This window comes from Stegostoma tigrinum, chromosome 16 (genome assembly GCF_030684315.1).
Source record: "Stegostoma tigrinum isolate sSteTig4 chromosome 16, sSteTig4.hap1, whole genome shotgun sequence".
Taxonomy (NCBI): Eukaryota; Metazoa; Chordata; class Chondrichthyes; order Orectolobiformes; family Stegostomatidae; genus Stegostoma; species Stegostoma tigrinum.
Window position 1 is genome coordinate 11,287,118 of NC_081369.1, and position 13,452 is coordinate 11,300,569.

Sequence of the window (13,452 nt, forward strand, 5' to 3'; positions counted from 1 at the left end):
CCTTTCTCACTTTATTGATATGCAGTTTCTCATTGTCCCACACATTGGATAGAAGCTAAACAGTGACATTTCCAGACATGGAAATCAGAACAGCTACCTGGTGACTCCAACCCTCCAGTCCTCTGTCTTGGACAACAGTCATCAATATCTCAGGTTATGCTTGATGGGTGGCGACCGCTGGCACCCACAATGAAGGTTGGCATTGGATATTTACTAGCCTTGCCTAACCCTCATGTCACACCTATGACCCACTGACTGGAAAGTTCTCAACTGGCTGAAGGCCACTTGGCTTTTGATCAATAACAGTTTGCCTCTGCCTGGCAAGAAAGAATCAGGAAAAGGGACCATTTTCCTCTTGGATTGAGAGGGAGTGGGGGGGAAAAACAGGGATTACGGAATATGAAATTGGATGGTACAGCTGTAACTTTTGGTGGAGGTAGAGAAGTGTCCCAAGTGATTAAGCAGGCAGTACTGACAGAATTCAGAGTTAGTGCTGTCAGGGATTGGGTGGGTAACAGAGAGTAAGGAAGATGCCACAGGCAAGTGACAGAGGTAGTGCATGACTCTTGGTGAGAGGTGACTACAGCAGCAGAGGGAGAGGGAGGGTGAGGTATTAGAGAGAAGGTGGTGGCACTTATCCAGTCAGAATATTGACCTTCTTTCTACAGTGCAGGGAATGCCTCCATTATGCAGAAACTGCTTTAATCTGGGTGGCAACCTCAGACCAGGCTAGCCCGGTTTGGTTTTGTGGGCTTCACTGCTGGAACTCAGGGAGGAGGCAGTCCCATGTCTGCACCACCCTGTCCAGCACAAATCTGAGAACACTGCCTGCAAAAAGTGCGGCACTGATTTCTCCTTGTCTGCCATGTCCAGGGCAAACGTCAGGAATTATGTTGTGCAGGGCAGCCCTGGACTGACTGTGCTTGCCTGAGTACACAATAGGCTTATAAAGATAGGGTAGGCACAAGGGTATTCTCATAATATCTGTTGAGTGGCCAGTTATTTTGGGTGTAAAATGGACCAAAATCAGGAGGTCAGAGATGCTATAAGAAACTGGTCGGTAACTAATGAGCTGCATTTGGTAAGATAGGACAAGAAAACTTGCCAGGCCTCACAGAGAAAATCCCTCCAAAAACACAAGACGATTTAGATTTAACTAAAACACAGAAGTTTCAGTGCTCCGAATCTGCTTGTGATATTCATTCATAAAGTACGGAAAAACACGCAAAATGAGTGGAATTGCAGCAACATCCAGAAAACATAAGCTAGCAACTGCCCTGTAGCTCATGATCTGTTTAAATTGTGTTAGTGGAGTGTCTTTTGAGCCACTTAAGATCAGAACCAGCTGTGTGATGATACTATGGCTTTAAGAGGTGTATTTTATCCTGTTTTTTTATGAAGAGAGGTTGAGACAAAGGTGCGAATGGTCTGTTCCAAACCAATAAAGTAAACAGCTGACGAAGAATTGGGTTCTTTTTAAAAATTGGAACAGTAGAAGCAGCATGAACAGGTGAAGTCAAGTTCCCACAGAACCAGGGTTTTCGTTTAGCTTTCAGTAGTTGTTGGGAATTTCTACTACATCTCTCTCTCTGTCCCTTTGTTACAGCTAAAAGCTTGGGTTCCCTCTGCTGCCAGAATTGCATGTGAGACAATCTATTTTACTGAACTTACCTTTGCAAAGGGCATGTTTATGCGATGTTACAGTTGTTGTTTAGCACTGAAATAATCTTTTATTCTAATAAGTTTTTTATAGAGTTAAAGTTAGACCAATTTTTAAAAAAAATTTAACTGTAGAGTAAGAACAATGTGTGTTTTGTTTAAAGCCGAATAGTGTAGCCAATTGCATTACATCTGGAACATAGCACCTTACACTTGTGTTTAAATTTTTAAAAATTAGGGTCTAGACTATTTCCTTGATATATTTGACGGGGCTTTGGTCTGGTCCATAACAACTTTGTAACGTTAAGACGGATACAGGCTGCAACATCCAGCTCAAGTGCAACATTGCTAACATTGAATAAACAGTGCACCTTAATTTATATCTTCTCCTCTTGCTATTGGCATTTGTTAGGTATACATATAGTATATTTCCTCTTCAGAAATGTGCACATTCATCTTTGATATTGTTTTAGAGCATTAGGAGAGCAAGTAGCACTGAAAGGGGGTGATTAAGGAGTCTAACATCTTGCTAACTGTGTATTAAGGGCCTGACTGTTCAGCAGGGAGTGCCAGAATAGACACTAACTGACAGTAGATACTTGGCGTAATTAACACTGATTGCTTAACATGGATGCTATACAGTAACTGACACGAGGCATATGCTTTCCAATTGGTGCACTGTAGAGTAACAAACTGTATAATCCTAAGTCTATTGTGAAATACAGACATTACAGAACAATGAGTACTAAATTTATAACATTGAACAAATTGTAAAATAAAGTAGGTGTTGGCTATGCAATCAGGTAGAAAAAATAGAAATTGACCATCTACCATTCAGTGCCCTGCAGAATAGTGAAATCAGTGTATAGTCACTGCTAGAGTCGCCACTATAGAATAACAGTAGAATGCTGGAGTAGGTTTACTTTGCTGACAGTGAAGTAAATAGGCCCAAAGTAAACTCTGGCTCACGACTCTGAACTTACTTACATCGGAAAGTGATCTTAGCTACATAGGTTCACTGTATCCCAGATGTAGTCTCCCCTTTGGCAAAGCCTGGTGTTTGAAAATAGGAAGTGGAATTCACAATAGATAACTACAGTTCATACCTTTTTCTAGTTATTTCATGATATGTGGGTGTCCCTGGGCTAACATGTGCAGCATAGCTAATTGCCATTGTAGCCGTGATGGTGACCTTGTTGCCTGAGCTGTTGCAGTGCATCTGCATGTAGATATACTCATAGTACTATTGGCAAGGGAATTCCAGGGTTTGGATTCAGTGACAGCAAAAGAGCAGAAATTTAGTTCCAAGTCAGTATGGTGTGTGGCACCTTATTCTTTATTACACATGAGTAAAATTTCTTACAATTTGAATTTGTATAACCTGGCTAGTTTATCCTCTGTTCAAGCTTTTCCTTTTTATGAACTTTTTGGTTGCCCTTTACTGGTTTCTAAAACAGTCCTAATTTTCAGACTTACACTTATCCTTTGCATTGTTGCAAGCCTCTCCTTTTAATCTAACACTATTGTTTACCTCCTTGGTAAGCCATGGAAGCATCTTTCTCACTGAATTTTTGTTTTTGAATAGAATGTGTCTTTCTAATATTTTAAATAATACATTGCAATTGTTTCCTACTGTGCAGTTACAGCCATAGGTTTCAATCTATTTACCAAATCAACTTTAGCCAGATCTCTTCTCATACCAATGTGATCAGCTTTTTTTAACATATACAATTTTCGTTGCAGTTGGAGTATGTCATGTCAAAGTTACTGTAAATTAATTGCTAAAACATCATCTTCTAGACTATTTTTACCAAATTGATTCATCCTCACTGCTATTGCATTGTCTTTTATACAATATTCAACAATTTCTTGTTTAATGCTCTGTTCAGCAATATAGCTATTGTTAGAGGCTGACAAACTACTCCCACCAACATATTCTGACTCCTTTGATATTCCAGATCTCCAACTCACACTGTTTCTATTTCTTGATTTTCTAAATCAAGATTTTTTTGCACTAATGTCCTTATATCAAGGAGCGCCCATCCTCTATTTGCATTCTTCACTCAATTTGAAATGTTGTGTATCATGGAATATTTATTTCCCAATTTTGGTCACATCAAAGCCATGCTCCATAATGGTGATTAGATCTAAACTACTTACTACTATTTGTGCCACTAGCTCATCTATTTTATTGCATACATTCTATGCATTCAGATAAACTGATCAGTTTTGAAGAAAAGTCATATCAGACTCGAAATGTTAACTGTTTCTCTCTCCATAGTTGTTGCCAGACCAGCTGAGTTTCTTCAACATTATCTGTTTTTATTTCCAGCATCCACAGTATTTTGCTTTTATTAAAGTAACTTCTGTGTTATGTTTATTACTATTTCCTACATGGGCCTTACTCTTAGATGCAAAATTACTTTTAACTGTCTATCCTTTCCTGTCCCACAGACCGTGTCTACTCACAACAATATACTTTCCCAATGGCCTCAATTTTTACTGTTAGATTTCTAAATCTCCCTTCACTGAAACCCTTCTCACACTCTGCTAGTTTGGTGGCATTTTCCCTACTTTGATAGCGTTTACTAACGTAGTCTTATGTTTGTATGATTGATCCCTTCCTGGCATTTCTTTCCTCGCTCTATCAGGGCCAGATGACTCCCATGGGTGGGCCCTCAATACCTGGATTCCTCTTGTCAACAAATTAATTTGATATGTGTGAATGTTGTCTGACAAATAATAACGAAGTCTGACCATGAAAACTGATTGGGTGTTGGATCAGTTGCATTGGGTTCATGTCAAGTTTACTTGGCCCACATGCTGTCCATTGCAAATGGTCACAGTATTTAACCCACTGCTCTTCTAACAGTGAGAGCACAATAAATAATAGATATTAGGGTATCAGTTCTGTGCATTGAACTGGCATGTGGCAGTATCACCCATCATTTCCTATTACTATTCCCAATAGGTGAGTGGAAATTTCAGTTGTGTGCACTTGGGACATCCAATCAGCAAAGACTGGGAGACTGCTGCTGGAATTGGCATAATATCCTCATTGATTCATTGGCTAAGCACATAGGTCCCCCACTTCTTGTGTGATGCTGCCATTTGTCTTTGATCTAGATCTAGCCCCAGGCACACAGTTGGGCTTCACTATCATCGAACTGCCATCATATACTTTCCTTTACCTTGGCAGATTCTGGAGGGGTCAACTAACATGCAAACTGGTATCACCACTACCTTATAGTCATGGCCTTTCTGACACAGAAGATCAACTTTGGGACAGATGGAAGTTTCATTTGAACCGCAGCATTCTGCAGTCTCTCTCCAGTTAATAGTTTAAATTTGATATTAAGCACACTGGAATATTAGACATTCATTGTACATTACAAGTATATAAAATAGCAAATTCATACCATAAATAATCCAATAAAATGACCATGTAACTATATAGTGGTGAATTAATACTGTAGCAACAATGAAAAGAATAAAACTTTCTGGATAAAGCAGAATTTTTAACTGAGATTTGTATTATTTCTTTTCATGTGATGCAACTGAATATTGTAATCTTTTGAAAACCTAAATAAAAATGGTGCTTAATGCATCTACAATATTATACTGACTTTAAATAGACTAACTGCTGCACAATGATAATATGCAACCGTAATGGAATTGGGAAATGCTGCAGTGTTTACATCAGCTACTTAATGTATAAGCAAGATACAATGACTAAGTCACTGGAACTTCATTAACATTGTTTATTGTTTTGCTGTTCAATTAATTGCATATATTGGAACTTGCTGTTCATTTATTGTCTCTCAACTACTATGTAAAGCAGGCAATACCTTATCCAAAAACAAATACAAATAACAGTAACGGGTATATTTTAATTCTTCAGATACAGTTGACAGGTTAGCTGATATCTTACTGTTTCTGTCCCCCAGAAGGCTATAAAACAGATGTGTGTATTCAAGCATCAAAATCTAAACAACTTAAGATTTACCTGTGGTATTGGAGCAGTTACTGGGTGGGATACATTCCTGAAAGTTGCAGTTCTATGTGTAACGTGAAGTGCTATTCCTATTCTGGGACTTGAGGGAAGATTAAGAGCCCTGCAAGTAAAAGATTAAGGTTGTGAAGGACGTTTCTCCAGAGCAAAGTCATAGACATGTGCAGGAAGAAAAGGGAAAAGAAAGACATGTAAAGGAATATAACAGAAGTGAGAGAAAAGGAGATGAGGAAGAAGATTAACAGAAAAGGATCACAATGGAAAATGAATGAAGAGAGGGCAAAAATAAAAGTTGAAAAAAAATTTTGGTGCACAAAAGGAATATGTAGCAACATCCACTACAGAAGACATGGTATTTTCTACCTTGATTATATATAAGGCTGAATCATAGCAATACAACACTGAAGAATGCCATTTTGCCATTGTGACCATGCTAGCTCTAAATTAGAACGTCTGATTTGTTTCACCTCCCTGCAGTTGAACTCTATATTCTGTTTGATTATTACTATAGAATATGCTTCCACTAGACCATCTTGCATTGACATCTTTGGCGACTGTCAAAAGCTATTAATTATATACGACTGTTCAATCTGAACATAGTTAAGAAATAGCTGGTTATGTTGTAAGAGGTCATTATGTTGAGATTGTACTCAGTCTTATCAAAGAATGACAAGAAAGAGAGAAGTAAAATTGAGTCAATATCGACTTCAAAGGTAGTTTAGGGGACTTAAGACAAAACTTAGGGGAGAGGTATGCATGGATTCCAACTCAGCTCATAGCTTTCTGTACAAATTCATGTGTAGCTTTTTCTCGCCATAAAGACTTGTCTCAATTATTGAAGCTGAAATTAAATACAAATTATTAACCTGATTGCAAAATTGACTGAATGGAAGGCAACATAAAGTATGAATTATTGGTAGGATTATTTAACACAATGTGACCAGTGATGTCCCATAAGGATCTAACAAAGCAAGGAAATATACAATGAATAGTAGGACCCTGGACAGCACTGAGGATCAGTGAGACCTTTGAGCACACGTATGTAGATCCATGAAGGCACCAGGACAAGTGGATACAGTGGTTAAGCAGGCTCACTGGATATTTGCCTTTATTATTTTGAAGGATAAAATCCAAGAACTGGGAGGTTATGATGGAGCTGTATAGGATATTATTCAGGCCACAGCTGGAGTACTGTGTGCAGTTCTAGCCATCAAATTTAAGGGAAGGTGTAATTTCTCTTATCAGCCATGATTGAATTCTGAAGCAAATTTGATGGGTTGAATAGCCAAATTCTTCTCCTGTTTCTTGTAGCCTCTGGAGAGGGTACACAGAATACTGACAGAATATTGCCTGGGCTAGAACCTTCAGATGATAGAGAAAAGAACCATTACAACATTTAAGAAGTATTTAGTCAAACACTTTAAATGCTATAGTGCAAAGGTTATAGATTAGGGTTCCTGTGGCAAAGTGATAGTGTCCCTACCTCTGGACCAGAAGCTCCAGTTTCATATCCTACCTATTCCAGATGAATAACACCTTTCAACAGGTTAATGTGAAAATGTGATAAGGGCCACAGGCCCAGTGCTGGGAAATGGGATTAGAGTGGATAGGTGCTTGATTACCAGTGCAATTCAATTGGTCAAAGGACATGTCCATGCTATAATAATCCATGACCCTATAATCTTGGTTGGGTCCAAGGATAGGGACAGAAAAAAATCAATCACAAAGATTACTGGAACGATGGTATTCCTATCTAGAGGACCTGCTTCAGCATTAAAGCCCTGGTTTTACCTGGAGTACTGTGTTCACTTCGAGAACAACACATAAAAACCAGGAGCAGGAGTCATTCACACCAGCTCTGCCATTCAGTATGATCATGGCTGATCCTCCATTTCAATTCAATATTTCCACTTTCTCTACATACCCTTCGATGTCTCCAATATTTAAAAAATTAGCAATCTCTTACACTCATTTACCTAGCCTCCATAGCCTTCTGTGGTAGAGAATTCTAAAGGTTAACAACCCTCTGAATGAAGGAATATTTCTTCATCTTGGTCATAAATAGTCTACCTTATATCCTGCATCTGTGGTCCCTGTTTCTAGGTTCCCAAACTAGGGGAAATGTCCTGCCTGCATTTATCTGTCTAGCCCCATTAGAATTTCATACATTTGAATCAGATCCCCTCTCATTTTTCTGAACTCTAGCGAATACAGGCTCAGTGAAACCAATCTCTCTTGACAGGACAGGCCTGCTATCCCCCGTATCTGCAGTACACTCAATGGGAAGTATATTATCTCTTAGGTAGGGAGGCCACAAATTACACACGATATTCCAGGTGCAGACTCATCCTAGTATAACTTCAATAAGATATCCTTGCTCTGAACTCAAATCCTCTTGCAAAAAAAAGGCCAACATGCCATTTGCCTTTCTGATTGTTTGCTTCATCCATCTTCTACTTCCATTGACTGGTGTACAGACCCTTTTGCATATCCACATTTCCCAATATATCACCATTTGAGTACTACTCTGCCTTTCTGTTTTTCATACCAAAATGTATAACTTCATGTTTATCCACATTATACTGTATTTGCCATGTGTTCACCAACACACTCAAGCCCTTAGACCCTTAAACTGGCCTTCAGGGAAATCCAGCATTGATTCACTAACAATATTCTAGATTTTGTGGATTTCAAGGGTTAAACTATAAGAAGAGATTTTATATAAACATTAACTGTATTCACTGGAATTTATGAGGCAAAGAAATAATTTGTATTAAAAGATTCAAAATGCTCAGGGGAGCAGATAGAGTTCAAAAGGACAAGTTATTTCCACCAGTTAGGCAGCCTAGCAGTGAGAGTGCGTATGGCTGGGTGGCAGGGGTTGGGGAGAGTAGAGGGAAGGCAGAGAGAGACAGGGAGACAGAGAGAGAGAGACAGAGAGAAATATAGAGATAGACGAATAATGATCATTTAAAAGTTTAGTTATTGTGCTCAGCACAATCTTATATATGTGTGGTCATTGTCAGTTGATTAGAACCAGGCATTTCATAAGAGAAGACATTAGGATCTCTCTTCCATAAATGGGAAATGACCAATTGCAAACTTAAAACTTAGATTGGTAGGTATTTATCAACCAAAGACATTAAAATATATGAGGCTAAAGGTGGGTACATGAAGTTAGATTGCAGGTCAGCCATTGTCTCATTGAATGGCAGAACACAGGTAAAATGTTTCCATGTTCCTACAGCAATGGGGTGTATGATGTCAAGCGTTGTATGAGAAACTGAAGGCTATTTGAGGGGAGCAAAAAAACCTTCTGTGGACAAGTCTTGATCAGTGATTGGCCTTCTCAGTACACTGAGCTCAGCAGCTCAGCGGTGAGCACTGCTGCCTCACAGTGCCAGGGACCTGGGTTTGATTCTTTCCTTGGGTAATTGTCTGTGTGGAGTTTACACGTTTTTCCTGTGTCTGTTTAGGTTTCCTCTGGGTGCTTTGGCTTCATCCCACGGCCCAAAGATGAGCAGATTGAATGGATTGGCCATGCGATCTTGCCCCTTGTGTGTGGGCGAGGTGGATCATTCATGGGAAATGGAGGGTTACACGGAGCGGGTGAGATGCTCTTCAGAGGGGCAGAATGGGCTGAACAGCAGGCTTCCACACCATAGACATTCTATGAAGTTCTATTTGACCATGTGGCTAATGATGCAACATGAATAATGCACAAGTAACGACTGAAGAGTAAGTGACACAGTCGTTTGCTTATTCACAGTGATGAGTGGGTTTTGAACAAGGCCAGGAGTACAAAAGTTTAAATAAACATCCAAATGTATTAAAAAAAATGTTCTGCCAGTCGCAGCAACGTCATGAGTTTGATCCAGGCTTTGCTGACAGGCTAATAGATTAACAAAGTGATTATGATTCAAGTACAGATTAACTATGGCAATCTGGAGGAGAGGAGACTAGCTTTCTTTTCAGTGAATATGCTTATGTAAAGATAACAACAAACTAAAAATAGTCACATGACATTGACTGTACTAGTACAGTGTTTTAATCTATTTTAATTTACCCAGGAGCAGTACATTAGTGATCAATTATCAGTTGTTTCTCACTTGGAAATTAATTCACTTTCATTCAGGTTGTGGCTGAGAAACATGCTGAGATTTTTTAAATTATCATGAAAAGAATGATACTGTAGGAGTCATTGCTGTGCTGTAATATCAGGTATACATTTTTTGTGTTATTGATAATGCTCCCAATACTTGAAACCTGATCTATGCAATCAGAAATGGATATATATCAACTGCCTTTATCTGAAATATATGGAAGATAAAACGTTTGTATTTATCTTGATGGTGCTGAATTGAAGTTTGTTCTGTTTACCATTCACTGTCTGTGGATAAAAGATTGTGCTTTTCAATGAGGACAACTGATAATATCCAGCCTCTTACTGGTAACCAAAAACTCTGTGCATCTCATTATGAGAGATTACTGCACTCGATCCAGTCCTATCCTCCTAACAGTAGCCGGTAACCTTGAATAACTGGGCCAAGATTTTAATTTATTATTGAGATATTGCAATTCAATGTTTAATGATATGTAGAGAGCTCTGATTCTAGATAACCTATTAGGCCACAGCCATAAATTGTGGTCAAATAAAAATTTCTCCTGAATAATGTGAAAACCTACAAGTAGAGGTCACTATTTTGAAAATGTATGCTTGACAACTTGGACGCTGCTGATAGCTGGCAATATGGATAAAACAGGAGAATTTGGACTATGCACCTGTGAATGAATCACAGCCTGCAAGATTCAACATTCTAGTGTGTGCATTTTGACACTATGGTAACAATTAAAGTATAAAATGGTATCCTTGTAATGCATGCATTACAAGTCATTTTTCTATTTGCCAGGAAGTTTGCGTCAGGAGTATAAAGGGTAGGCAGATTATGAAGTCAGTCAGCATGTAATGTTGATATTAGATTAATAGTAAATATTCATCTGTAATTTGTTTTTCATTCATTAATGGGGTGAGAGCATTGCTGGCTAGGCAGCAATTATTGCCTATCCCTAATTGACCAGAGGGCAGTTCAGAGTCAACCACATTGCTGTGGGTGTGGATGTAAGCCAGACCAGGTAAGGATGGCAGTTTCTCTCCCTATAGGACATTAATGAACAAGATGGGTTTTTCCTGACAATCGACAATGGATTCATGGTCATCATTAGATTCTTAATTCCAGATATATTTTATCAAATTCAAATTCCACCATTTGCCATGGCGGGATTCAACCCCAGAACATTATCTAGGTCTCTGGATAAACAGTCCAGCGATAACACCACCAGGCCATTGCCTCTAATGCTCCAGCTAGAGCCTTAGTAAACCTTGCTCATCTAAAAATGCAATCAGCAATAAGGATAATTCCCCCACCTGCATTTTGAGAGATCGTCATCAAATTTTATGGACTGATTTCTGACAGCTGTAGCTGAGTTATTAAAAGTGTTTAATGGTGTGTACCATTGTGTACAGTTAAGGTCATTGTAACTAAAGATTTACAATTTTTATATATATATATAGAATTTTGGAATTTGGATTTTAAAATAGAGCTAGATATGTTACAAAAAAAAGTCAGTGAGTCCTTCCAGAACTTAAGCCCAGCATTTATCATAAAGTAGGTGACTGCAAGAACCATTAGCATTAATAGAAATTGTCTTCTACATTTGGGTTTATGACAGGTTGGTAAATATTCATCATCATTTGCTTAATATCAGAAGAATCTAGGATTGAGTAAAATTTTAATTCAGTTCATAGGGATGAATTTCAAAATTAAGTTTATTTTAGTTTAGAGAATAGGAAATATATTGAAGGCAGGAATAAAAGCAGGATGTTGTAAGGATGGGTGTTGAAAGTAAATATTTAATATTTAAAATTGAAAGGGGCAAATCTGAATTGGATACGTCAAAATTGAATTTGCTAGGATTCAGTTCAAAACAAAAAAAAAACAAAACTTTACTCAGGGAGAAAAAAATGAAAAGATTTGAATTAGAAGTGAGGAGATGAAAGGAGTAATAGAAAGTTAAAGAAAAAGAAAGAGTAATGATAGAGAAGAATGCCTGGCAAGATTTGGCAGAACAGCTTGGGCCTAGGCCCGAAATGTCAGCTCTTGTGCTCCTGAGATGCTGCTTAGCCTGCTGTGTTCATCCAGCTTCACACTTTGTTATCTTGTTAATTGGTTTGTGGAGTTGTGGGTGCCAAAGCTCATCAGCCTGACAACAACTATCTGATTGGTTCCTGAGCAGTTGAGCAGCTTATGGTTGTGAACAATACTGGCAGAAGTCTTTGGGCCAAAGAAAGGGGAGATAGTGGCTCTCTCCTTTCTTTTTAGTACAGTACTAAAAGCTTAAAAAAAGTTTATTTGCACCCACCATTTTTAATACGCTGTTGTTTTTAGCCAATATGTCAAAGACTTCATAATTTGTGAACCAGTCGCTCGATCTCCCTCCTGTGAGGATGTGAGAGAACCTGAATGAAAAGATGAGGGAACTAAAGGACTTGGGAAGCAAAAGGAACACCCTATTGAATCCTGAGGACTTGTACCATTGACTTGTGCCATTACTTATACAGTCATAGAGTCATGGAGTTAAACAGAACAGAAACAGATTGTTTGGTCCATCTCATCCACACTAACCAGATATCCTAAATTGACAAAGTCCCATTTGTCAGTATTTGGCTCATATCCCTCTAAGCCCTTTCTGTTCATATAGGCATCCAGGTGCCTTTTAAATGTTGTAATTATAGCCGCCTCCACTACTTCCTCTGGCAGCTTCTTCCATACACACACCACCCTCTGAGTGAAAACGTTGCCCTTCAGGTTCCTTTTAAATCATTCAGTATCACCAAAAACCTATTCCCTCTGGTTTGGGACGGCCCTACCGTGGGAAATAGACCTTGGCTATTCACCCTTTTCATGAGTTTCATGATTTTATACATGTCTTTAAGGTCACCCCTCAGCCTCCGAAGTTCCAGGAAAAAAAGCCCCAGACCATTCAACCTCTCCCTGTAGCTCAAATGCTCCATTCCTGGCAAGCATTCCTTAAATCTTTTCTGAACCCTTTCAAGTGTAAATACATCTTTCTATAGCAGGCAGACCAGTACTATACACCATACTCTAAAAGTGGCCTAAGCAACATTCTGTACTGCTGCAACATGGCATCCCAACTCCTCCACTCAATACACTGACCAATGAAGGCAAGCGTACCAAACACAACTCCGTCTCAGAGAACTATGCAGCAGCACCCCTAGGTCTCCTTGATCAGCAACACTCCCCAGGGCCCTACCATTAACAGTACTTGCCATGGTTTGCTTTACCAAAATGCAACACCTTACATTTATCTAAATTAACACAATCTGCCATTCTCTGCCCACTGGCCCATCTGATCAAGGTCCCATTGTACTCTAACAGAACTTTCCTCACTCTCCACTTACACCACATATTTCGGTGTCATTTGCAAACTTATTTATCATACTTTCATTCTTCACATCCAAATCATTTATATAAATGATGAAAAGCAGTGGGCTTGGCACCAGTTTTTGCAGCACTCTACAGGTCATAGGACTCCAGTCTCAAAACAACTCTCCACTACCACCCTCTGTCTCCTACCTTCAAACCAATTATCTTTCCAATTAGCTAGCTCCCCCTGGATTCCATGTGATCTAAGCCTGCTAACCAGTCTATCTTGCAAAACCTTGTCGAATATCTTTCTGAAGCCCATGTAGACAATGTCTA

At 38.9% G+C, this 13,452-nt stretch overlaps 1 protein-coding gene across 9 annotated transcripts in view; it reads right to left on the minus strand.

The window, feature by feature from the left end:
- The window catches only part of LOC125459854 (cyclic nucleotide-gated cation channel beta-3-like), a 189,249-nt gene extending 183,489 nt beyond the window's left edge, over positions 1 to 5,760 (minus strand). For all 9 annotated transcript variants that reach the window (XM_048546802.1, XM_048546800.1, XM_048546806.1 and 6 more), the window contains exon 1: positions 5,666 to 5,760. The gene's annotated coding sequence lies outside the window, so the exon portion shown is untranslated. The remainder of the gene's footprint in view (positions 1 to 5,665) is intronic.
- Positions 5,761 to 13,452: the final 7,692 nt, after the last annotated feature.